This window comes from Chiloscyllium punctatum, unplaced genomic scaffold, assembly GCF_047496795.1.
Source record: "Chiloscyllium punctatum isolate Juve2018m unplaced genomic scaffold, sChiPun1.3 scaffold_117, whole genome shotgun sequence".
NCBI classification, from domain to species: Eukaryota; Metazoa; Chordata; class Chondrichthyes; order Orectolobiformes; family Hemiscylliidae; genus Chiloscyllium; species Chiloscyllium punctatum.
Window position 1 is genome coordinate 484,889 of NW_027309851.1, and position 27,046 is coordinate 511,934.

Below are 27,046 nucleotides of genomic sequence, written 5' to 3' on the forward strand. Positions count from 1 at the left end.
CAGCTGCAATGCATAAAATATTTATTGTTCCCAACAGCTTCCGACCTCCACTGGGAATACCGGTCTGCCTTCTCGGAGATGTCCACCCTCCTCCCCGTCAACGAACCATATTAATGTATCTACTGTGTACCATTAGCAATGGAGCCAGGAGGAACGACATAGAGCAGTCTATCCGTGCAGTCTCTGTTTCATTGGTTTGTCTTGTTTGGTCATAAATAACATCGTCTTATTTCTGTACAATGGGCTTGAGCGGCTGAATGGCCACCCCCCAGATGGCATGGGAGACGCTCAAGAACCTGACAGGGCAAACTATGTTTCCTGTTTAACAGCTCATGTATTTGACTGGGCTCCTTATCTTCCTGTGGAATAGTCAGGAGAGAATGAATGGGCTCTTCCTATTCTTATTCAATAACATTGATGGGCAGAATGACCTCCTCACATTCCTGTGAAGTGAGCTTGAGATGCTGAATGAGCACCTCTCTTTACTCTGGTAACGCACAGTATCCAGCAGGACTGTTACAAGAATGTTACCGACATTTCAATGTTGTCCGGGTCTTCCTGTACATGGACACAGACTGCTTCAGGAGCTGAGGGGGGCACATTATTCTAAACCTTACATGATCTTCAGTCACCATCTCCACTTCTGAGATTCTGATTGGGGAGAAGACACCAAAGGCGCAAATGAGGATGGTTCTGCTGTTCATCTCCCGCAGAGATGTCCCGAGACTGAGGTGGGACATGTCGAAGAACCACAACCATCTTCTTTGTGCTCATTCACTCCAACCTGTGGGGAGGTTACCCTTCATTTCCATTATGTTCAATTTTCTTCAGGTTCCTTGATACCATCCTCAGTTAAACACTGCCTTGTTGTCAGGGCCAGTCACCTGGTTTTTATATATTTTGTTGATGTTAATAGGTCATGGTGTATAGTTGCGGTGTGTTTCCTTCTCACAGAGGGGAGTTACCGTCGGGACTTCACTATTCCACAGAGGGAGGGGAGATAGACCATTGAGGTAGTTGGAAGAAGGGATGGATGGATGGTTGGAACGGCTGACACTCCAGGAGTTGGGTCTTAGAGCAGATCAGCCATGATCCTATTGAAGGGAAAGGCAGACCGTAGGAGCTGAATGACCTACTCCTGCTTCTCATGTTCTTGCATTCTGTTATTGGAAGGTTCATCGTTGTTATTTTCCTGGAAGTCCTGTGAAGGAATGTTGTAGTCAAAGAGACCAGAGGATTTTGTGAGCAATTTCTGGGTACAGTATTCACTATGAATCTGGGTCAACGACATGACAATTAAATGGAGACAGGGGAACTTCTGTAAAGAGACAGGAGGGAACTGTTTCACAGTAACACCAACTCTTTTTCCCAAGAACGTTTTTCAATCCACACTAAATCATTTTGACTGTATTCAGGGGCTAAATGATCACCTCGGATTCTGTGCCCCAGGTAGTAGGAGTAAATGATCTCCAACTGCTCTTAATGGCCGATTGAGGGGCTGAATGGAATGGGGTGAAGTAGGACCTAGGAACAGGAGTGGGCCCCTGCCCTACCAGGCACTAAGGTTGTGGCTGATCAGATTGTGGTCTCAGCCCCACGTTCCTATCTGCACTTCATTATCCTCGATTCACTTGCCCGTCAAATATTTAACTATCACATCTTTAAATAAATGCAAACACACAGGTACCACAAACCTGTGGGGACGAGAAATTCCCACTCAAATGGCCTTTTGAGAATTTCTCCTTATCCCTGTTCCTACCGAGGTTAGAGAGTCATTGCTTCTTTTTCTAGTCACACTCCTCCAGACATCACGACAAATTATCAGTGTAATAAAGTGTGTGATATGGTAAATGATATCCGTCTCAGACTGGGTCAGGTTCTGTGTTAGGAACAAGTCAGACAAGTTTCTTAAATTTTTAAAAATAACTAATCTAAAACCAAAGCAAGTTACTCGAATTACGATGGATACATAAATGCAGTACAGTTTGAACATCGACAATATGTACATCAACATTTATTTTTCAATAAATCTGAGACACAGAAACATGTATACGAAGACACATGCACACGCATGCAAACACACACACGTCTGAAGGCAAACAGAAAAAAAATGGAACTCTGTAGAATATTAAATCGAAAGAGCTTTGTCCAATTAACAGTTAATTTCAGAATAAAAGCAAAATTGAGAGAGTTCCAGTTGTTATTCTGCCTATGAAGTGATTCTGCCTCACAGAAGCTGCTATCACTGGGGTTTCCTCATGGAACAGTTGAATTTCCCTGAATTCCCTTGCTGCAGGCAGTGGAGAGATTCCAAGGAATCCTCAACAGGAACAGTGAAAGAGTGCTAAAGATGGCTGATTGGTTTTCAGCTCTCATATGTTGCTGTAGAGAAGTACAAGTAGAGACGGAGAAATGGCTGTTGTTTCTACGACAGTTTGGATTTGCTCCCTCTCTGATCTGAAACATGCAATAATGTGACCCAAACACCAACCTGGACTCGGTAAGATCTGGTTGAATATTCTCCTGATTGAATGACTCCATCCCTGTTACCTACTTCATTTAGGAATAATTTGTAATTTATAATTTGAAGGTGTATTTATATGTGTCTGCATAATTTTTGTCCAATAAATTCATGTCTTCATAGTACCTGTGTTAAAATGAGTATGTTGGTTTCTAAAATTAAATCCATAGTTTTATTCTCCCATCCCTCAGCTACGCCCCAATACACTCTCCTCAGGGTCTTATATGGTTCAATATGATCAGCTCTCATTCTCAGGTCTGAAGTACTGTGACCTTGTAGAGGCCATGAGGGCCATCGATGCGGGATCAGCCAAGGTTATTTTCCGAGGCTGGAGGAGTCCTACCAGAGGGCAAAGACTTAAAGTGAGAGGGGAAAATTAAAAACATACCTGAATGGTATCTTTATCACACAGAGTGTAGTGCGTGAATGGAGCGAGCTGGCAGCGAAAGTGATGGAGGCTGGTACAATTACAACATTTAAGAGGCAGTGGATGGGTATATGAATAAGAAGGGTTTAGAGAGTGATGGGTCTAATGTTGGTAAATGGTTTTACATCAGATTGGAATATCTGGTCGGTGCAAATGAGCTGGAATGAAGGTTCTTGTTTCCGTGCTGTATGACACTATGGTTCTATCAGGCCATCATTCTAACAAGGAGTAAAGTGAAGCATCGTAAAAAGCTTCCAAAACAATTGCATATTTTTTTCTTTCAATTTCAGGGTTCATTACTACATACAATATATTCGATGTAGTCTCAGCTTTGTCATGTACAGATGCAGTAAAACATCCCGATGATTATACCCGTTAGCTTTTGCATGAAACAGCATCATTCAATACACTTCCCTAATCACTTGCTGAATCTGCTGACTAGGTTTATATGGCTCATGTACCGAGACACACACATCCCTCCGGACCAATGCGTTCTGCGATGTTCTCTCCATTTAAGTAGGTTACTGTTATTTTATCTTTTTTACAGAACACTGACTTCCCTTAGCCCTTGTTATACTGTTTTCTGCCAAATTTGCTCACTAACTTCCCCTGTCGGTATCCCATTGCAGAGGCTCCATATCCTGTTAAATGACTGTCTTGGTAAATGAGCTAATTGAGTTCCAATCCAATCAGTCACCTCATCCAAGTCATTGGTATAGATTGTAAATTGTTGGTAATGTCACATTGATTCCTGAGGCATTCCACCAAGTTACAACTTTGCAACCTGAATATAAACATTTATCCTGAATATTTATTCCCTGATAGTTTAACAGGTTTCCCCAGTTGCTGGTCAGCAGGCTAGAAAGGTAGGTTTGCCTCATCCTACACTGTGTAATGTACTTAGCGGGCTGAATAACCTCAATCTATTCCTGTGTAAATCCTTAGTGGGCAGAATGGTGTCCGCCCGTCTCATTATAACGATGCTGACTGGCTAAATGGGATCTTTCTTTACCTCTGAAACACTATTGAGTTGTTGAGAAAACAACATATCGGTTAGGGGCAGCAGCTGGCCGTTCAGCCCCTTGCACCTGCTGCACCATTCAGAATGTGCATTGTTGATGTGATTGTTACTAAACATCCCTTTCCTGAATGTACCCAATAAACATGGATTCTCTTGTGCATCAAAGATCTATGGAACTGAACCTTGCTACTTCGGCATGTGAACACCACAGATTACACAACCCTAAACAGAAAGGAACATCCCAGTCTCAGTCTGAAATGGGAATCTCCTTATTCTCAAAATATGTCCCCTTCAAACTAACGCTTTTGATATAAAAGGAGACAACAATTAGAAACAGATATTGATCACTCAGCTCCTCAAGCCTGTCCACTTTCTCATTAACTCTCCTAAATCACATACTTACCAAATGCAGCCTCCACTGACGTTGTGGAAAGACGATTCCAGGCACCACATGATCATATGAGCAATGAACCCTGAAGCAGAATTAGGCTATTCAGCCCTTTTTTGTCTGCCATGACATTTGATCGCGGCAAAAATATTTCTCAACACCATTCTCCTGCCTTTTCCAACTGACCATTGATAACTTATTAATAAAACGTATATATCTCTGTATTAAAGACAGTGTGTGCCTGTATTTGGGGGTATGTTCTTGTGTTTGTGTGTAAACGTCCATATCTGTGGGCGTACCTCTGTGTGCATACGTTATGTATGTTAGTGTCAGTATCTCAGTTTGTGTGTACCTATGTCTGCATCTCTGTGCAAAGTTGTTTTTGAAGTAAATATAATGAAATTGGAATCAACGTCTCCCTCCTCCACTGTCTCTGTCTGGTTCGCAGAGTTTATAGAATTCCTAAAGTGTGGAAACAGACCCTTCGACCCAAAACATCCACACTGACCCTTCGAAGAGTAACCCACCCAGACACGTTTAATTACTATCCTCTGTTTACTCACCACGAATGGCCCTAACCTATACATCCCTGGGCACTATGGACAATTTAGCATGGCCGATTCACCTAATATCCACAACTTCGGTCTGTGGGTGGAAAGAGGAGAATCCGGTGGAAACCATCGCAGACACAGAGAGAATGTGAAACCCCACACAGACAATCGCCCGAGGGTGGAATCGAGCCCGGGTGCCTGGCGTATTGAGGCAGCAGTGCTCGCCTCTGAGCTTAGTGATTAGATTCATACAATACTACCCTCTGCTGGCCTCCCCACACCACTGCATCAATGGCAGAGTTTTCTCCTCTCTCAGAAGATAACAAATCCTTTACTGTGTATCTCCCAAATAGCATGGCCGTTTGATTTTTCAATAATATCTTTGGAAGCATACAGCAGTTTTGTCCGACACTGAGCAATGTTGTTTCTGCGTCATTAGCAACACTACTGGACCTTTTTCAGGAATTTTCAATATTTTCCCACGTAAGTTTTTAGCATTGCAAGTCACGGAGTGAGAAATTAATTCATCAGATCTCCTGACAAAGTGGTTCACTCAGAGATGAGCATTTCTATTCTGACAGGCCCAAGTATATTTGCAACCTTCCATCTACCAGCATTGTGTGTGCGAGCCTGCTCGTGTTTGCGTGTGTGTATGTATTCATGGTGCTGTCAGTTTGGATCGTGCTATGAGCTCTCTCACTGTCTCTCCTTCCCAGACTGAATCCTCGAGGGTTGTCACTCTCTGCCGCTGTCACTGCAGTCGGGTGGGGAGGCCAGCTGAGGGAGAGATTGTTTCAGTTTCAGCACTACAGAGACAGTCAGACCTGCACTTACATACAGATACTCAGAGTCAAATACAGACACACAGTTCCGGGTGGTAGTGGAGAGATGGATATTGGGCACTCCACAACGCGGCTTGTCTGCTGCTTCTCTTGGAATACGAGAAATGGAGGGAGGGAGTGAAGGTAGGAGTGGGGGTCCCTGCTGTGCGCGCTGGTGTGGGTGGTGGGGGATGGAGAGGGTGATGTGTCAAGAGGGAGACAGTCCATAGTATTGTGTCCAAAAAGTGTTATTAATGACAGAGGTATGGTGGAGGGGAAAGAGTGAGAGAGGAATGTGCTGTTTGCAGCAGTGAGAGTGGTGGAGCATGAGCCTTGTTCTGGGGTCGGTGCTATAACAGATATACAGTGAGTGTGAGGGAGCAGAGAGAATACGGTGACCCTTATCCTGACAGAGCAGGGAAGGTAATTGATGCTTGTCCTGTATTGCTGGATATTTCCTCAGACCGCAGATACTGCACTGAGCTGGGTGAGGAGCTCAGAACATGCTCGGTGGATCTGGTGGTGTGGCCCCTTCTGGGAAGAGAATGCTCTGTCTGAACTAGCCCATCCACCAGGACCTCCGTGCCCCTGTCGACAAACCGTTGTGTAATTGTTCCTTACCTGCCATGCTCGGGGTAAACTGTGCAGGGCAGCTCCTAACGGAGAAAGCTCAACTGTGTGCCCATTGGCCTTTTAAAGATGGCACCAGTGTCAGGGTTCACGGTATATCCAGGGGCATCTGGACGATGGTGAGTACCTCCAGCCATGATGGGTGGGAGAATCGGATTGGCATTGAATAAAAGGGACACCATGTGGTGGGGTGGGTAGTTAATGAGATGCATTCGATAAGATAGCACCAGGAAACTAGCTCAGCCTCGTGCAGACAATCCCTCTGTCACACGCTATAAAAATGTCACTGAGACAAATTATTGTTAGAATCAACCAAATGAATCAAAGACTCTGCTGACCCCATAACCGGTTATAACGCTGCAGCTGCTTGTCCAATGCTCTCCATCACAGGGAAGGATCTAAACGTCACATTCCCCTTGGAAATAAGGCAGTGGAGAGGGGGTGGTTGAGGTATCAGTGGGGGAGCACTTTATGGTAAGCCATCATAGTTCTATTGGTTTCAAAATCGAGATGGAAAAGGATGAACCAGGTCTAAAACTTAAAGTTCTAAATTGTTGAAAAGCCAATTTTGATGATATTCAAGAATTTTCCAAAGTCGATTGGGACCGATAATCGCAGAGAAGGGGGACAATTGAGAAGAGAGTAGCCTTCGAAAATGACACATCAGGAGGACAGAGACATTCCATCCCTGTTAGGGTGAAGAGTAAGGCTGGTACGTGTAAGGAATGCTGGAGGATTGGAGAACTTGTGGTTCTGGTAACGGATAAGAAGGAAGGATATGTCAGATATAGACAGTAGGAATTGAGATTTTTTTTCTTAATTCATTCACGGGATGAGGGCATCCCTGGCTAGGCAAGCAACTATTACTCACCCCTAATTGCCCAGAGGGCAGTTAACAGACAACCACTTTGTTATGGTTGGGGAGTCACATGTAGGCCAGACCAGTTAAGGATGGCAGTTTGTTTCCTTAAAGGGTCTCAGTGAACCAGATGGATTTTTCTGACAATCGGAATGGTCATCATTGGCCACTTAATTCCTGATTTAAAGTGAATCACGAGAAGAGTCTGAAGGCAACAAGAAAATATTTAAGAGGGAAATTGGGAGCATAAAAAGTTTACATGTGATAGCTTTGGCAAATAGAGTTCAGGAGAATCCAAAGGAATTCTACAAATATATCAAGGACGAAGAGGAACTGTGGAGAGAATAGGACATCCTTAAAGATCAGCAAGCTGCCCATGTGCAGAACCACAGGGAATGGGGGAGGTACTGAACGAATATTTTGGATCAGTATTTACTGTGCAGGAGGATATAGAAGCTAGAGAACTTGGGAAAGAAGTAGTGACATCTTGGAAAGTGTCTGTATTTCAGAGGAGCTACTGGAGATCTTAAAACATGCAACGGAAGGAAAATGTGTTGGCTTTTATAAGATGTACGCTATACTTTGTGGGAAGCTAGGGAAGTGAATGCTGGGCTCCGTGGATCATCAATAGCGACAGGTAAAGTGCCAGAAGACTGGAGGTTGGCTAACTTGGTGCCATTACGTAAAGGATTGAAGAAGGGTAATAAGGAAAACCCAGTGACACTGATGTGAGTGATGGGTAAGTTGTTGGAGAGGATTACAATGTATTGGATTTTCACGCGTTTGGAAAGGTAACAACTGATTAGGGATAGTCAACATGGCTTTGAACAAATAATATTGTGTCTCACTGGCCTGACAGATATTTCTGAAGAAGCGCCTAAAAAGATTAATTGAGATAGAGAGGTGTACATTGTCGATTATGGACACCAGTAAGGCGTTGAACAACATTGTACATGGTCATCTGTTTAACAAGGTTGGTTCATATGAAATATATGGAGAACTCGCCATTTGGATACAAAAATTGACTCAAAGTTCAGAGACCAAGGGTGGTGGTAGAGGGGTGCAATATCCTGGCAAAGGTTTGCAATGTCCCCGGTGTTATGCAGATAGTCCAGTTTATGGAGTAGTCCACTAGCACGTTCTGCATAACTCTCCATCTAAGCCGCTACCTTACCCCAGTTTATGGTGTCTGGGCTGATTCTGTGAAGCAGATTCAAAATTTGAGGCAATGGACCATTCCAGCGGATCTGGCAATGTCTTTCAATGTGTGCATTCTTGTGATTGGACTCACCATTGTCATATTTATCCCGTTATTCCAATCCCTCCATCTCTTTATCCACACTTTCACCAAGTTGTCAGTTAATTAGTTCTTTATTTGTTTTTTTCTGTATCGTTCCCTGGCTTTGGCTTTTCACTCCCTCGTGTATCGAGTGCTGATATGGAGAAGCTCATAAACATTGAAATGGTGTGTGTCAGGTTGTTGTTCACTTCTCGATATGTCCCATGTGGTGCTTCATGGACAGGGGTGTTCCAGGAGCTTTGACACATTTCTTTGAAACTTGGAACGCCTCTGTTTGTCTCTCAATTGATTGTGTGATCAGGAACACGAGGAAGACCCTTCAGAATAATTGTAAAGGCTCAGGCATCTAACTTGTAACTGAGGGGCTTGTGATTGACTCCTGTTATTGAAAAGTTAGTGGGGTGGCTGGGGATTGTTTGCTGGAGATTGTGCTGTGAGCTGCCTGAGACATTCAGGGAGACCTGCGGATTTGTTGACCCAACTCTGGATGGAGCATGGGGACTGTAGTTACAGCATCTGGGCCTGTAACATGAACAACAAATGGAGCAGAGGCTGCAGAAGTGGGAAGCTCTGAAACCACGGAGTGAGTGTGTGTGGGGAAATTGATCAGCCGTATCTGTCTGTATCTTAGCATGGACAAGTACACTCTCTCACTCTCCCCGTTATATACAATGATGCACACTCTCCCTATCCGCCCATCACACACATTCGCACACCCCTCTCTCACATTCCACACACGCACTCCACTCTGTCCCACACACAAGCGCACACAGCCTCTCTCTCTTTCCCTCCTGTACTCACACACACACTCCACCTCACTCTCTATCTCATATATAGAATGTGTGTCTCTCTCTCCCCTTCACACAGACACGCCCCCTCTCACACACATATGGACATGTGCTACTCCTACTTTGTAAATAAAACAGTCTGACTCCAGGTTAAGACACAGACAGAGTCCAAACAAGAGCCTCACATGTCTGACCGCAAGTGTTACTTCATTTACATCGATAATACCTGACGGTATCTCCAGGTAGTGGCTTGAAATAAATTCTGCGATTTGCATATTAATCAATCAAATTTGCACCTCCATTCTAAATGATTAAGTATTTAAGAGCCGTCTTAGGTGTGTGCATGAGTTGTCCAACCCTTTGATCTTTCCCTCATAACTTCGGTGTTTAAGGTCTTCCTCTCTCTTACACCTGATGAAGGATCAGTGCAATGAAACCTTGTGTTTACAAATAAACCCACTGGAATCTAACTTGGTATCATTTGATTAATGACCTTGTCTAACCCATCCAAAACCAGCGTCTCCATATCATGGCGTTTACTAATTTGGAGATGCCGGCGTTGGACTGGGGTGTACAAAGTTAAAAATCACACAACACCAGATTATAGTCCAACAGGTTTAATTGGAAGCACACTTGCTTTCTGAGTGATGCTCCTTCATCAGGTGATAGTGGAGGGCTCGATCGTAACACAGAATTTATAGCAAAAATTTACAGTGTGATGTGAATGAAATTATACATTGAAAAATTGATTGTCTGTTGAGTCTTTCATCTGTTCGAATACCATGATAGTTTCACTTCTTTCATGTGTAAATCACAAATACTTTTTATTACAGTTGCATTCTTGAGTTAGCTGTTACAATGGTGATAGCTAGACAATATGTTGAAGGTGTTAGCCCCCTGTGTTCTCTGTCTATGACCTGATGTTTAGATTGATTCTAATCTTAAAAGTGAGATAACAGAGTTTTACATAAATTCATGCAGTTTTTGAGCTCAGAGTTCCACATGAATGCATGCAGCTTTTACTACTTAGCTAATCCTCTGGCCGAGCAAGTAAATTGTTCCTAACCCCATGTGTTCTTGTGTTGCATATTAATTTTTTGCGATGCACATTATGCACTGATTTCTGGAAGCCCAGATATAATACATCTATAGGATCCCCATTATTCACCTTGCTTGTTACGTTTCTTTAACCAAACTTAGTCAAAGCATTCAAACATGATTTATTCTTCATAAAACTATGTTGACTCTGCTGGATTGTGGCTTGGCTTTGGAAATCTCGTGTTATTAATTCCTTCATAACTATTCTAACATTTTGTCTTCAATCCCAATAGTTTTTTCACTACTTTTCATTCCCCAGTGAAGCTGGTTATTCGAAGTTCTTCCCTTTCTATAACCTCTACGTTCCCTTTCACAATTTCGGTGTAACAGGCACAAGGCTGTAAAAGATCTGCCCAAGTTGCTGTATAAGAGCCATGAGTGACTGAATGGACTCATTATATTCCGGCTTTACACATACGCTGGGCTGAAAACCCTCCTGGTGTTCTGACATTAGTCCTGATGGCCTGAATGTCCTGCACGTGTTTCTGACCAAGCCGCTCAAGACCTCAATGTCCTCCTCCTGTTGCTCAATGACAGGTTTGGGGAGTTATGAAATCTCCCCACACAAATGTCACTTTTCAAGGACTGAACTGTGCAGGCAAGTTGTATTGCCCACATTAGGTAGCATAGTGCTTAGCATTGCTGCCTCACAGCACCAGAGATTCAGAATCAATTTCAGTATCCAGGTTCCACCCACAGACCCAAGATGTGTATGTTAGGAAAATTGGCCACACTAAATTACCCATAATGTTCGGGGATGTGGAGGTCATGTGTATCAGTTATGGAAAATGCCAGGTTACAAGATTGGGTGAGGTGTGTGGTGGAATTTGGATGGGATGATCTTTGGAGGATCACTGTGGAGTCGATGGGTCAAATGGCTTGGCTTCACACTGTAGAGATTTTATGATTAACACCTTCATTGCAGAAACCAGTTAAGGGAATAATCTCTGATGTAATTCCAATATCTTTTCCACAGGGAGGAGATTAAACCTGTGCACAGTACTCCAGATGTGATCTCACCAAGATCCGGTACAACAGCAACAACACTCTACCAGCCTGCCGTAAGGTTCCCACCAAGTTCAGCTGTCTGGGGAAATACACAGCATTGTTGAAAGATCATTGTCCTTCTCTACTTCACCAGCAAAATGGGAGATCTGGAGAAAATCTCACAATGACACTTAAGAGGAACAGCTAAGTTGTTGTGAGATAATTTAATAGATGAGCTATGCCTCTCCAAGTATCTCGCCTGAATTAACCTCCCCAGAGCCCACGTCACTCAGATTCCACAGAATCTGGTGAGGTGGATCTTAGGAACAGCAAGGAGATGCAACGTTCATGGGAGTTATGCATCAAAGTGAAAGATGCAATACAAATGTAAATATGTCATTAAAAGAGAATTAGACATGCAGGTTTGTGGGTACTGCAGCAATAATGGATAGCTTGAAGGCACATCTAACCAGTGTTTACCCAAGTGAATGTTAAAGCTGAGTGTGTATGAGACGGGTTGCTTTAGTAGTATGTTGAGCACCGAGCTGTTGATCAGGCAATTTTGGAGTTGGATTAGTGGTGCTAGAAGAGCACAGCAGTTCAGGCAGCATCCAAGTAACTTCGAAATCGACGTTTCGGGCAAAAGCCCTTCATCAGGAATAAAAAAGAAACTTTGGAGTTGGTTTTGTGTGATCAGAAGATCAAATCGAAGAATTTGCTGTAAAGGAGCTTTTGGAAATAGTGATCTCAATATATTGAATTTTATATGATGTCTGAATACAAATAAAAAATTCTTATATTTCGGGTATATACCTGAGTCATACAAGCCATTAAGATATGAGAATAAAGTTGGCTTTAGTGGATTTGAAAAGTACAATAAATGAATTAATGAAAGAGAGGCAATGTCTGCTTTTTACTGAAACACTGTAAGGTCTACTTTATACATATATCCCTCCAAGGAATAAATCGCAAAAGCGAAAGGTGATTCAACGATGGTGAACAAAATAAGTTAGAAATTGCAATAGATCGATGGAAGTGCCTTGGGTTGGACCGAAGGATCTGTTTCTATGCTGTACATCTCTATGACTCTATGACTCTAAAAGAGTCATATATTGTGGATTCATTTAAATTTTTGACACAGCGAAGGAAGACTGATAAACTGATAAGTAAATTAGAAAGAGAACAAGAATGCAAACGAAAAAGAAACAAAAAGACTGATGAAAAACTGCCATGAATATTTGAAAGGAAAATAAGAGCAAGGTCAAATGTGGAAGAGTGAATGTGTGGACAGGACAATTTATTGTGGAGAACAGAAACAATGACAGCGGGAAACTCACCAGTTACTTTATTTTTGTCTTCACGGAGGAAGGGCCAGAAAATCTCCCAGAAATAACAAGTGACCATGGGACTTGTGTAACTGAAGAGTAAAATAATTCATATCAGTGACGAGGTAGCATTTGAAAACATAAATATATTGATAATTCGGACAGACCAAATGTACTTCACATCAGAATTTCAGAGAAAGCAGAAATAGACATAATAGTTGCATTGCGAATCATTGTATTTTTCCGTATTGGAAGGTTATAAATGCATTCCAAGGATTTACAAAGTGAAGAAGTGGGAGAATTGTGAACTACAGACTAGTTAACTTATTTTTCAGAGTTGGGAATCTGTCGGAATTTATCATAAAGAATGTGATATTGGACACTTGGAATATTATAGCAAATGTCTTGAGAATGATGCTAGAAATCTGAAAGGGAAGGCAACATTTACAAAAATTTTGCTTGAAGATGTCCCTTGTCGTTATAAACAATGGAGAACAAGTGGATTTGGTATAGTTGGATAGCAGGAGGATATTTTTAAAAAATGCATATAAAGTAAGTTAGCCCTAAACAATAAAGCAAATTGCAAATTGAATGTACATTCTCTAGATTAACCCCTCGGATGGCAAGATTGTCTGATGAGGGAACTCCGCCTGTATTCTGTAGATTTTCAGAGACTGAGAGGTGATCGAAATGAAGCTTTACAAAATTCACACAGAGGGGAATGAAGAACATAGGCGCATTAAAAGGTGCGAGTAGGATTACTGAGTACCCTAAGATGTTCCACAAGGACATCAAGCAGAACAGAATAACCAGGGAATAATTAGGGCTCATTAGAAACCAAGAAGATAATCAATGTGTGAAGCTGGAGAACATTGATAGATTATGAGATGAGAGATTCACATCTGGTTTACTCAGGAAAAGGATGAAGCATGATTCAAGAAGATGGACTGGGAAACTCGTGAGCAGATTAATATGAAATGCGAGCAAGGATTGATAGTTTTGGTTGATTTAAAATTGGACAAGTCCACAGGTCTGGCTGTGTTGTATAACAAGCTGCTGTCGGAGCAAGGCCCTGACCCAAATGTTTAAGTAAATTCTGGTCACAGGGGAGGGGCCAGAGGAACGCAGAAAACCTTTGAAAGGAACGGTTAGTGCAAGTAGACAAGGGAACTATTGATCAGTGATTATCAGATCAGTGTCAGTAAAACTATTGGGGAAAATAGAGCGGGAGAAAATGGATGTTCATTTAGAGAGGGATAGTCATCAGAGGGGAGTCATGCCGAATGAATTTTATTGATATTTTTTCGAGGAGGTTGTTCATTTATGTTTTCAGCAAGGCCTTTGACGAAGCGCCAGATGGGAGGCTGATAATGAAAGTAAAATCTCATTCTGTCAAGGGTAACTTGGTAAATGACATTCACACTTTCTTTATGGCAGGAGAAAGAGGGTGGTTCTGGAAACTGTTTGAATCGATATCAGTGTCCAGTGATGTAGTATACGGGTCAATGATGTGAGCCTTACTATTTATAATACTTATAAATAATGTAGATATGAAACTGGAGGGTGTGGGGGAGTGTGGAATTTGAGTTTATGTTTATCGCAGAGATTGGCCAGGTGGTTGGCAGTGACGGGGTAGGTCTTATGTTACTGGAAGATAAAAATGAAATGGTCAGATAAGCAGATCACTGGCAGATGGAATGTAACCCTGATAAATATGAGGTGGTGCAATTTGGAAGAATGAACTAGACAGGGGATTACTCAATGAATGTCAGCACACTCGGAAGTTCAGAGCCTGCTTCTCCACACATCACTGAGGGGGATTGGACAGGGTAGTAGTGGATTTAACAATGCGTTTGAAAAAGTAAATATAACATTTACACATCGAGACATAGATTACGAGAGTTATACAGGACTTTGGTTACGCCAAGATGGAATGCTGTGTGTACCTCTGGAAGCCACATTACAGGAAGGATGTGATTGCAATGGAGGGGGTGCAGAGGTGATTAACCAGGATGTTCCCTGGGATGGAGCTTATCTGCTATGGAGAAAGGCTGGATAAACTCGGGTTGTTTACTTTGGGGCAGAGGATTCTGAGCGGAATGTGATGCAGAAGGATAGGGTTATGAGGAGCATGGACCAGGTGGATAGACAACAGCTGTCCCTTTTAGTCAGAGGGTCAAGAAGATGGGAACGCACCTTTAAAGCGAAGGGTTTGAGATGTAGAGAGGATTTGCGGATTGTTTTTCACTGAGAAGGTGTTGGGCTATGGAATGTACTTCCTGAGAGGGGAGTTATCGTGGTAACCTCATAACTGGTAAAAACCTACTTAGGCGACCTCTTAAAGTGTCATAACATTCTTGGCTATGGGACTGGTGTAGGAAAGTGGGACTAATGTAGATTGTACTGTATTTTCTGATTGAGTCTATGCTCCTGTGATTATATGGGGTGGACATGAATTGCTGGGTTTCTGAAGACAACATTAATAAGAGTTATAAGGTGAACTGTCAATGGAAAAGATAAAAGAAGTGCAGCTTCGTTGCACTCTCAATCCAGAGAATAGAGAATGAGAACAGGAAAATGGCAGAACTATTAAGCAACTACTTCATAGAACATAAAACAGTACAGCACAGAACAGGCCCTTCAGCCCACGATGTTGTGCCGACCATTGATCCTCGTGTATGCACCCTCAAATGTCTGTGACCATATGTATGTCCAGCAGTCTCTTAAATATCCCCAATGACCTCACTTACACAACTGCTGCTGGCAACGCATTCCATGCTCCCACAACTCTCTGCGGAAAGAACCCGCCTCTGACATCCCCTCTATACTTTCCGCCAAACAGCTTAAAACTATGACCCCTCACGTTAACAATTTCTGCCCTGGGAAAAAGTCTCTGGCTATCAACTCGATCAATGCCTCTCATTATCTTGTATACCTCAATTAGATCCCCACTCTTCCTTCTTTTTTCCATTGAAAAAAGTCTGAGCTCAGTCAACCTTTCTTCATAAGATAAGCCCTCCAGTCCAGGCAGCATCCTGGTAAACCTCCTCTGAACCCTCTCCAAAGCATCCACATCTTTCCTATAATAGGGCGACCAGAACTGGACACAGTATTCCAAGTGCGGTCTCATCAAAGTTTTTAGAGCTGCAACAAGATCTCATGGCTCTTAAACTCAATCCCCCGTTAATGAAAGCCAAAACACCATATGCTTTCTGAACAACCCTGTCCACCTGGGAGGCAGTTTTAAGGGAGCTATGTACCTGCACACCAAGATCCCGCTGTTCCTCCACACTGCCAGTTCTGTCTTCACAGAAGGAAACAAACTAAACAAATCAATTCTTCCCAGCAGACCGGGAAGCCGATCTCTAAAGAATGAAATTAGTAAAATAAAATGCTTTGGGAGAAATAATTGGGACTGAAAGTATGGCTGAATTCAGAATACAGGTGGAAGGTGAGAAGGTAAAATCCTAGATCAGGGCCCTGTGCTTAAACAAAGCAGATGACAATAGAATGAGAGAGGAGTTGGCTAAAGCAGGCTGGCAGCAAAGACCTTATGGTGGAATCATCGATGAACAGTGAGTAGCTTTCGAAGCAATTTTTCAACATGCTCAGCAACAGCATATAACAGTGAAATGGAAGAACTATAGGAAAAGGGTAATCTGCCGGGAATGTCTAAGGAAATAAGGGAGACTATCGAATTAAAATAAATAGCATACATAATGGCAAAGACCAGTGGGAAAGGAGGTGATTGGGAAAACTTAAAATGGCAAAATAAAGCAAGAAAAAACATATCAAGATACATAAGATAGATTATGAGAGTAAACTACCTCAAAATATAAAGACAGACAGCAAAATATGCTATAAATATACATATCGAAAAGAATGGCTAAGGTTAGCAATGGTCCTTTAGAGGGTGAGAAGGGGGATCCAGTGATGGGATATGAGGAAATAGACGAGGAATTGAAGAGATATTTAGTCGGTCTACCCAGTGAAGAACACTAATAACATGCCAGTAATTCTCAAAGCGAGGAAGATAAGTGAGGACCTGGATACAACCGTTCCCAAGGGAGAGAGGTAATATTGGGAAAGCTAATGAAGCCAAAGGTAGGTAAGTCTGATGGAATGGATCCCATGGTACTAACAGAGGTGATGAGAGAAATAGCAAATGCACTTGTAGAAATTTTTCTAAATTCACTGGACTCTGATGCAATTCCAGCAAATTGGAAAACACCACTGTTTAAAAACGGAGATAGACAAAAGTTGGGGAATTATAGACCGGTTAGCCTATCATCTGTAGTGGGGAAAATATTTCAACCTGTAATCAAGGAATAAATGGCAATGCATCTTGATAGAAATTGTCCCACTGAGCAGACACAGTGTTGGTTCATGAAAGACAGGCCACGTGTAAGTAATCTCCTGGAATTCTAAGACGACATTACAACTGCAGGGACCCGGTAGCTGTGGTGTACTGAGATTTCCAAAAGATATTTTGTGGCTGGCGTGGTGTCACAATGGTTATCACTGCTGCCTCACAGCACCAGAGTCCCGGGTTCAATTCCCACCTCAGGCGACTGACTGCGCACATTCTCCCAGTGTATGCTTGGGTTTCCTCTGGGTACTCTGGTTTCCTCCCACAGTCCAAAAATGTGCAGGTTAGGTGAATTGGCCATGCTAAATTTCCCTTAGTGTTAGGTGAAGGGGTAAAATGTAGGGGAATGGGTTTGGGTGGGTTCACTTCCGCGGGTTTGTATGGACTTGTTGGGCTGAAGGGCCTATTTCCACACTGTAAGTAATCTAAAAAAAAGATGCAGTGACGCCAAAAAGGCTGCTGCGTAATGTGTGGCATTACGGGTAATGTATTATCGTGGATAGTGGATTGGTTAACTAACATGAAGCAACGAGTGGGAATACATGATTGTTTTTCCGGTTGCTGATCAGTGACTAATGGAGTGCCTCAGGGATCGGTGCTGGGACCGCAGTTATTCACAGCTTACATAAATGATTTGGAGTTGGGGACCACGTGTAGTGTCTCAAAGATTGTAGTTGAGACTAAAATGAGTGGCAGAGATCAGTATGCAGAGGACTGTTATACTTCACAAGGGGACATAAAGAGTTGAAGTGTGTGGGCCAAGGTCTGACAGATGGACTACAATTATAATAAATGTGAAATCATCTATTTTGTTTGGAAAAATAGTAAAAAGGACTCTTATTTGAATAGTCAAAACAATGCTGCATGATCTTGTGCAGCGGGACCTGGGTGTTCTTGTGCATGAATCACAGAAGTTGGTCCGCAGCGGCAATAGGTAATTGATTTCAGTATCACCGTTACTGATACCAGATTTTAGATCTCGATATTTTATCAATTGTTCTTAATTTCCATCATCTGCAAGAGCATTAGCCTGGTCTGGATTAGTAACCCAGTGACATTTCCACAATAGCACCATCTCCACATAGGGACCTATTGGAAACCACACTGAGCTGGTTATTTCTGGGCTGTTTGACAGATCTGTCAAAAAAGAACTTCTATCAGTTTAACAATCGTGATCGGACTGAGGTGGTGGTAAATGGTCGGATTGTAATTATTCTCCTCTTCGGGGACTGGACATAGCTGAGTAATTTTACACATTGCCAGGGAGCTGTCAGAGTTGGAACTGAAATGAAACAGCTTCCCCAGGGACACATCGTGTTGTGCAGCACAAGTCTTCAGTCCTATTACAGGAATGGTGTCAGGGCCCATTGCCTTTGTCGTATCTACTGTGTGCAACTGTTTCTTCATGTCACATGCAGCAAATCAAATTGATTGAAGACGGGCATCTGTGATTCTGTGGGCGTCATGGCAAAGGTGAGGTGAATCATCCACTCAACACGTCTGGTGGAGTATCTTGCCAAAACTCCATCCTTATCTTTTACACTGATGTACAGGACTGTTCCATTATTTAGGATGGGGATAATAGTGGAGCCCTCTCCTCCATGAAATTGTTTAACCGTCCATCACCATTTATGGCTGGATGTGACAGTACTATTCGTTTGTTGGTGTTGGGATCATTCCACCCTCTCGATCAGATGTTAGTTCTGATGTGTGGAATACAAGCAGTCAATTATGGTAGCTTTAAAAGGTTGTCATCAGGTTTAGGTACACACGATTGGGACACTGGCACGTTCACCTATACATCACTGCCAGAGCATTAGCCTGGTCTGGATTCGTAATCCAGTCACATGCCCACGACAGCAATTTGGTTGGAAAGGTAGATTGAGGGATTAGCGCAGGAAAAAAAGTTACAGATTGTGATTGAATTTAATTCTGCTTCTGCTGCTGCTGTGGTCTGCAGAACCACATCAATGCCAGGAATTCATTATTTAATAAAGTTTGGAGAGTTAGATCATTTAAAATATCTGCAGATGAGTTTTGACTTGGAAATGAATTGAGTGCAATGAAGGACCAGTGATGAAGGAGCAGTGAAAGAGTCATAGACACTTAGAATTAGACAATATACAAACAGATCTTTTGGCCCAACTCATCCACGCTCACCTGGTTTCCTAAACTGAATGATTTCTATTTTTCTTCTTTTGGCACAGACACCTCCAAACCTTTCCTATTCATGTACACTTCCAGTTGTCTTTCATATGTTGTAATTATACTCCCCAATGCCACTTCCTCTGACAGCTCGCTACATATACACAGCACCCTCTGTGAGAAACAACGGTCCCTTAGATCTCTTTTAGATATCTTCCCTCTCACCTTAAACCTATCCTCTCTGGTTCTGCACACACACACACCCGGAGGAAATGATCTTGTCTATTCATCCTATCCATGCCTGTCATGATGTAATAAAGGTCACCTCTCAGCCTCCAACGCAAAAGGAACAAAATCCCAGCCTATTTCGTAATGCTTTTTTTTCAGCTTTCTACCCCAAAGCATCGGGTAATTTCATTTTTTATAATATTGCCAAATGCCAAATTTAAACTCGATTGTGTTTTAGCTTCTTGGGACATAATTTAAACGGATTGATCAAATTTGATTTGATTTTTTGTCTCATTGCAACGCAGGTAAGCAAGCTGCTGGACCACATGCTACATTGTAAATTTTCCAGAACTCACTGTGCTTGTGAATCCTTCAACTCTCTTAAAGGTACAATACCTTTTACACATTCATAACACCTTCTCTCTCAAAAAAGAACCATCATAATGAAAACACGTCTCATTTGTTTTTCTATTCTTCAAACATTACCTTAACATACAGATAACTGAAATCTAAGTTCACCTTAACTTCTTCCTATTTACCTATATTTAACATTGGATAAATACAAATCTCGTCTAAACTTTATCAGTTAAATCGGTGAGAACGCATCTGCGATTACATTCTTACGACACGATACATGTACGATTTTTAAATTAAAAGTCTTTCGCATAAGACTCCAATGAAATAATCTTTAAAGCGTTCAAAGAATGTCAGCAGATTGGGATCCGCGTACACAACCGTCTCCAACACGCTGTTTATGAGTACACATTAAAATGTTATAACTGTAATACCAAACTCAATAGTTCTTTCTCAATCGTGGACGATTTTCTCTGGTGGATGTTGAGTTTCTTTGAAAAGTACCATCCCACCTCATCGTCCTGTAGCAGTACAGCTCCAACACCTATGTCACTCACGTCGACGGCAACTTTGAAAGGTGTTGAAGTGTTTGGTGTAGCTAAAACTGGTTTGGTGGTCAATACTTCTTTTTAATGATCGAATGCCTCCTGGCATTGTTCTGTCAACCAAAACCTTGTGTTCTTCTTCAGCAAGTCTCTGCCTCACTCTCAGATTACGCGTCCACATATATATCTTTATCATCTTGCCTGTCTGTTTCAGATCCCTTATCCTTTCAGGACTAAACACCTCTGTTTGACCCTCTCTTTGTGCATGATTTCCCAGCACTATTACGTCAAACAGGATGTCAGTTTAACACCTTAATCTTAACTCCTTCATTGTTGTCTTTAGTTTGTGCTTCCGACTGTGACTTATGATTGTGGGATCTGGTTACTGTTCAGTCTGGAAAAATGCCAGTGTATTTCTGTTTTAACTCCTCAGTTTCTTGGTCTTCCTTGGGCTTCTCCACAACTAGGGGTATCGCTCCCAACTTGAACCCTGTTAAACCATTCTCAACAACAAACTGGATTCCTGGAACTGACACTCTGTCAGTCACTCCCACGTTTACTTCCCCAGACTTGAGTAGGCACTCCAACCTCATCTTCTGGAGAGGAAAGCTAAATTTCTGTCCAACTATCCCACAACTTATGACACTCTCGGGTAACAAATCAGAAAGACTCAAATTTGCTCATCTCTTACTATTGGTAACTGGTTAGTTCCTGTATCTCTTCAAGTGATAACTTCTTCTCCTTCTCCCCCTGTTGTTTCTGAGTAAACTTTACTCACAGAGGCGAATTCTTTATAGAGATCAGATACTGACTCCATATCCAGCCCCTGCTTAGGCTGTGCACTTTCCTGCAGCTCTTCGGTTCTTGTTGGAGTTTCCTTTAATACTTTCACTAATGTCACTGGCTTAAATTATTTTACCACATCTTCTCCCACAGTCCCTTTCTTAATGACCAGCACTGTGACCTTACGTATCCCATCTCATGGCAGTGAAAATACCTTTTACCAGTGCCCTTTTGAAACCACCGGCAATGAAATTTTCTGTGTCCCAAACTATGACAGTAAAAATACCTGAGGCCTTTCAGCTCCTTTCCATTCTCTTGGGCATCTTCTCTAACCTGTGGTAAACTCTTATTCTTTTCTCTTTCTTTTATACTGTAGCATCTCCCCTTCTCCCATTTTCTATCCCTCACAGGACGAAATTCTGGCTAGAAGCTTGTCTTATTCAGCAACATGTATTCCTCTGCTAATTCTCCTGGCCTTCTCAATTCCTGAACTTGCTGTTCCTCCACATGAATTCTTATCATCTCTGGAAGTGAGTTCTTCAACTCCTTCAGCAGAATAATCTCCATTAGAGCCACATATGTGGTATCTATCTTTAAAGCAAGCATCCATCTATCTAAATGCCTATGTTTAGTTCTTTCAAACACAACGCAAGTCTGACCTGGTTCCTCCTTTATGTTTCTGTACTGCTATCTATATGTTTCTGGTACCAATTTGTGAGCACTTCAAATAGCTTGTTTGACGTCTTCAGAATCTCTTAACTCCTCATCTGACAGCTGTGAATATACTTCACTCACCCTACCTACCAGTTTATTCCGAGCTAGCATTCCCCATTAATCCTTGGACCATTCTATCTGCCTAGCCAAGCTTTCAATGAAATAAGATTAGATTAGGTTAGATTACTTACAGTACGGACACGGGCCCTTCGGCCCAACAAGTCCACACCAACCACCAAAGCGAAACCCACCTAGACGCATTCCCCTACATTTACCCCATTACCTAACACCATGGGCAAGTTAGCATGGCCAATTCATCTGAATGGCACATTCTTGGACTGTGGGAGGAAACCAGGGCACCCAGAGAAAACCCATGCAGACACGGGGAAGAATGTGCAAATTCCACACAGACAGTCGCCTGAGGCGGGAATTGAATCCAGGTCTCTGGCCACCGTGCTACCCTTCATCTCTACTGCTTCAAAATTTTTCTCATCAAAATGTGCCAGAGTTTTAACATAGTTATATGTACCACTATTTTCCCTTTTTATCTCCATCCTGTTAACTTGACTTTGCTGACTAAATCGCAACATCTCAAGATCTATTCTCTCTCTTTTTGCTCAGCTGCGCACCTTCTCTTTCCCTTTTCTGTCTCTATCTCTCTTTTGTCTTGCTTTCTGTTTCTTCTTTCTCCCTATGTTTATCTTTAAACTCAATTTTCCTCAATTATAATTTAAGTTTTTTTCACTGTCCTGCACTTGTCGGTTACTCTGACACACATTCCTGTTTGAGTAATTCCCTGGTAACTTCAGCTTTACTTTTGTCCTTGGTTAAACACAAAACTATGCTCTTCGCTAATTCTAAAAGTTTGGCGCTTATCTTACTTTCTAAACTTTCTTTGCAAATTTGAGGATTATCTTCAAACCTCTTAAAATTTTAAGAGCCATTTCTCTCACTTTTAATTTAACCAACCACAAGTTATCGAAATTAAACAATCTGTCTCCATGACATTTTATTTAAAGATCTCAGACACAAACATGCAAATATTTAAATATACTGTGTTCTTTTTTCAAAACTCAAATCAATTCAAATCTACCCAGATCTCAGTTTGGATTTGTCTAAACCTGTCAAATCGCTGACGAAAGCCCCCAAACATGTTACAACACAGGGTTAATACTTCTCCAAATTTAAACCAGCCACACAGAATAAGTTCGCCTCATGCCGTAATCTCATAAGTTTTGAGGCAAAATTCCATTTACAAAGTAACTATTTAAAAGTAAAATTAACAACTGTGTTATTTAAGGACGACATAGAATAATAAACCAAACAACTATTTAGAAATCCCTTCGGTTAGACGTATCTTTTACCTCCCACTCTACAATACTGGTCTGGTGAAACAAAAACCCCGATTAAGGTTTATAAAAAAATATAATCATGTTTCAAAACCAGTCAGCTTTGTCGATTCTCCTTTGTAGATTTTGATCTGTAGGTGTTGCTCTCGGTCAGCTTCGAAGTTCTGCTGTGCAAAAGTCTTACAGACAGGTACCTTCAGGAAACTCTTCAGATCACAGTCTATTTTTGTGGATGTACTTGGCAGTTGTCCTCCTAAATATTCAAATGTCCGGTTTTATACCTCAAAACATCAGATCATTTCACTGATTTTGATGTCATCAAATACATTATATTTCAAACTCAATTTGATTTCAGTATGTTGGGGCATAAGTTAAGCGGGCTTGCCGAATTTCAATTGGTTTTTGTTCCGTGGCAACTCATCCTCACTATTGATTTCACGGTCAAATGTTACATTTTAACTTCTTTCAGAGCACTTTGTGCCAGCTTCCAGAGTCCCTTAAAAGTAACATATACCTCTACACGTTCATAAAAATATCCTTTATCTGCCCTGCATAGATTTCCATAAATTTGATCAACTTAGTAAGTTCACATAATAGTCCTATCTGTTCCAAAAAAAGGCCCATTTTCTCTCATTCTTCCTTTACCTAAATATATCTTTCCAGTTATCATTCCACTTACTTACAATGTTACTGGTATTCTTCGACAAAGTAATGCATTGTGGTTGAGATAAAAGAATGTGATGTAATCACATTCCCATATGAAGGAGTAAACGTGCAACATTTCGAAGCTCTCTGATACCAAAAGTGATGTAAAAGTCTCCTTTAGTCATGAATTGGGAAAGTGAACAAGTGATGTTCATGGACTAAACAGCAGTAATTGAATGAAACTTTACTGACATTATTGAACGGCCAAATAATTAGTTTTCTCCCTAGAGTTTAAATTCAGCTGTTTTCTTTTTCAATTCATTTTTATCAATATGCACTCATCATTGGTGACAAAACCAGAAGTTGCTTGGAATGTTCAGTAGTTCTGGCAGTATCTGCTGTGAGAAAGCAGATTTAACATAATGTAGAGGAATGGGTCTGGGTTTTTTTTTGCCAATAGTTGTCGGTTAGATGCGTTAATCAGGGGTAAATGCAGAGCAATAGAGTTGGGGAATGGGTCAGGGTGGGTTACTCTTTGGAAGGTCAGCGTGGACGTGCTGTGTGAAATGGCCTGTTTCCCCACCAAAGGGATTCTACGGTTGTATGATTTCTTCAAAAAATGGGCAGTCGATGCCAGGATCAAGAATGTCTCTGAGCATGCTCAGGGCATATTGAAGTGGGAGGGTAGTGGTTCACATTGATACCAATGGTATCGGTAAGAAGAGTGAAAGGTTGAAAGGTCCTGCAAAGAAAATTCAGGGAATTAGAAGGAAGTTTAAAAGCAGGATCTCCAGGGATGTAATCTTGGGATTACTCCCTGTACCACCTGAAAGTGAGACAAAGGAGAGGAAGATAGTACAGTTGAATATGTGGCAAAGAGCTAGTTTGGGAGGATTGTTTCTGATTTTTGAATGATTCGAATCACGTCCAGTGCACTTGGGAACTGTACAAAAAGGAAAGTGTGCACTTTAACTGGAGGGGCCCCAACATCCTGGAAAGGAGGCGTGTTCGTGCAGATTTAAGCTGATGATACAGGAGGCTGGGAACCAAAGCAGCCGGTCAGAAAAAAGCAGAAAGTAAAGATTAGTCGAACAAACAGGCAGAGCCAGTTTAATGACCATTCTCAGGGGAAGAACCATAATAATTTAAAAACACTGAAAGTGGTCTGATCATTAACCTGTAAACTGTATGATGCAGAGGCTTGTTTTGTGATCCAGGTTCCCAGTTTCTCATGCTTCAGTTTCGCAGTTTGTTCATTGAAATAATACACTGTTATCCCATTCAACTCGCCAAGGTGCTGAAACACAGATACATTTTCCCAACTATGATCCAAAGACCAGTACTTAGAAAGAACAAAGAACAAAGAAAATTTACAGCCCAAGGAACAGGCCCGTGAGCGCTCCAAGCTTAAATAAATCCAACTGTACTGTCTAAACCTGTCGCCCAATTCCTAACCATCTGTATCCCTCTGCTGCCCACCTAATCATGCATCTGTCCAGACGCATCTGAAACGAACATACCGTGCTTGCCTCTATCACCTCTGCAGGCAACACGTTCCAAACACCCCCCACCCTCTGTGTGAAGCTATTACCGTGTGTATCCTCCGTAAACTTTTCACCTCTCACCTTGAAAGCGTGACCTCTCCTTAGTGGATCCTTCACCCTGGGAAATAAGTTTATCTTCATCTATCCTGTCGATATCCTTCACGATTTTGTAAACCTCAATCAGGTCCCCCCTCAATCTCCTTTTTTCTACTGAAAACAAACCTAACCTACTCAACCGCTCTTCACAGCTAACACCTTCCATATTGGGCAACATCCACGAAAACCTTCTCTGCAACCTCTCCGGTGGCTATTCCTCTATCAAAATGATTTTCAGTTTTTAGAACTGCCAAAGGGGATTGTCTCTCTGAGGAAAATGGCAGAGCAATCAATTTTTGGACACTTGGGATGGTTCTCATGTTCGGCAGCGTTTGAGAAGATATAGTAGAATTATTGCTACAGTGGGCTTTTCTGTCAGGGGCATCAACAGGAGATTCTGTGGCAGTGACCATAGATTTAGGATGTTTTGTTGCTTTCCCTGTACGAGGATTAATATAGTACATAGAACATAGAAGAATACAGCGCAGTACAGGCCCTTTGGGCCTCGATGTTGCGCCGATCCAAACCCAACTAACCTACACTAGCCCACGATCCTCCATATGCCTATCCAATGCCCGCTTAAATGCCCATAAAGAGGGAGATTCCACCACTGCTACTGGCAGGGCATTCCATGAACTCACGATTCGCTGAGTAAAGAACCTACCCCTAACATCTGTCCTATACCTACCACCCCTTAATATAAAGCTATGCCCCCTCGTAATAGCTGACTCCATACGTGGAAAAAGGTTCTCATGGTCAACCCTATCTAAACCCCTAATCATCTTGTACACCTCTATCAAGTCACCCTTAAACCTCTTTTCTCCAATGAAAACAACCCCAAGTGCCTCAGCCTTTCCTCATACGATCTTCCTACCATACCAGGCAACATCCTGGTAAACCTCCTCTGCACCCATTCCAGAGCCTCCACATCCTTCCTATAGTATGGCGACCAAAACTGCACACAATACTCCAGATGCGGCCGCACTAGAGTCTTATACAACTGCAACATGACCTCAGGACTCTGGAACTCAATTCTTCTACAAATGAAAGCCAGTACGCCATATGCCTTCTTCACCACACTATTTACCTGGGTGGCAACTTTCAAAGATCTGTGTACATGGACACCAAGATCCCTCTGCTCATCCACACTACCAAGAATCCGACCACAGCCCAGTACCCCATCTTTTTGTTACTCTTACCAAAGTGAATCACCTCACACTTAGCTACATTGAACTCCATTTGCAACCTTTCTGCCCAGCTCTGCATCTTATCTATATCCCGCTGTAACCTGACACATCCTTCCTCACTGTCAACAACTCCTCCGACTTTTGTATCATTCGCAAACTTGCTCACCCAACCTTCTAACCCATCCTCCAAGGTCATTAATAAAAGTGACAAACCGCAATGGTCCCAAAACAGATCCTTGCAGAACACCGCTAGTAACGGCACTCCAAGATGAACGATTACCATCAACTACTAAACTCTGTCTTCTTCGAGCCAGCCAATTCCTAATCCAAACCTCCAACTCACCCTCAATGCCATACCTCCGTATTTTCTG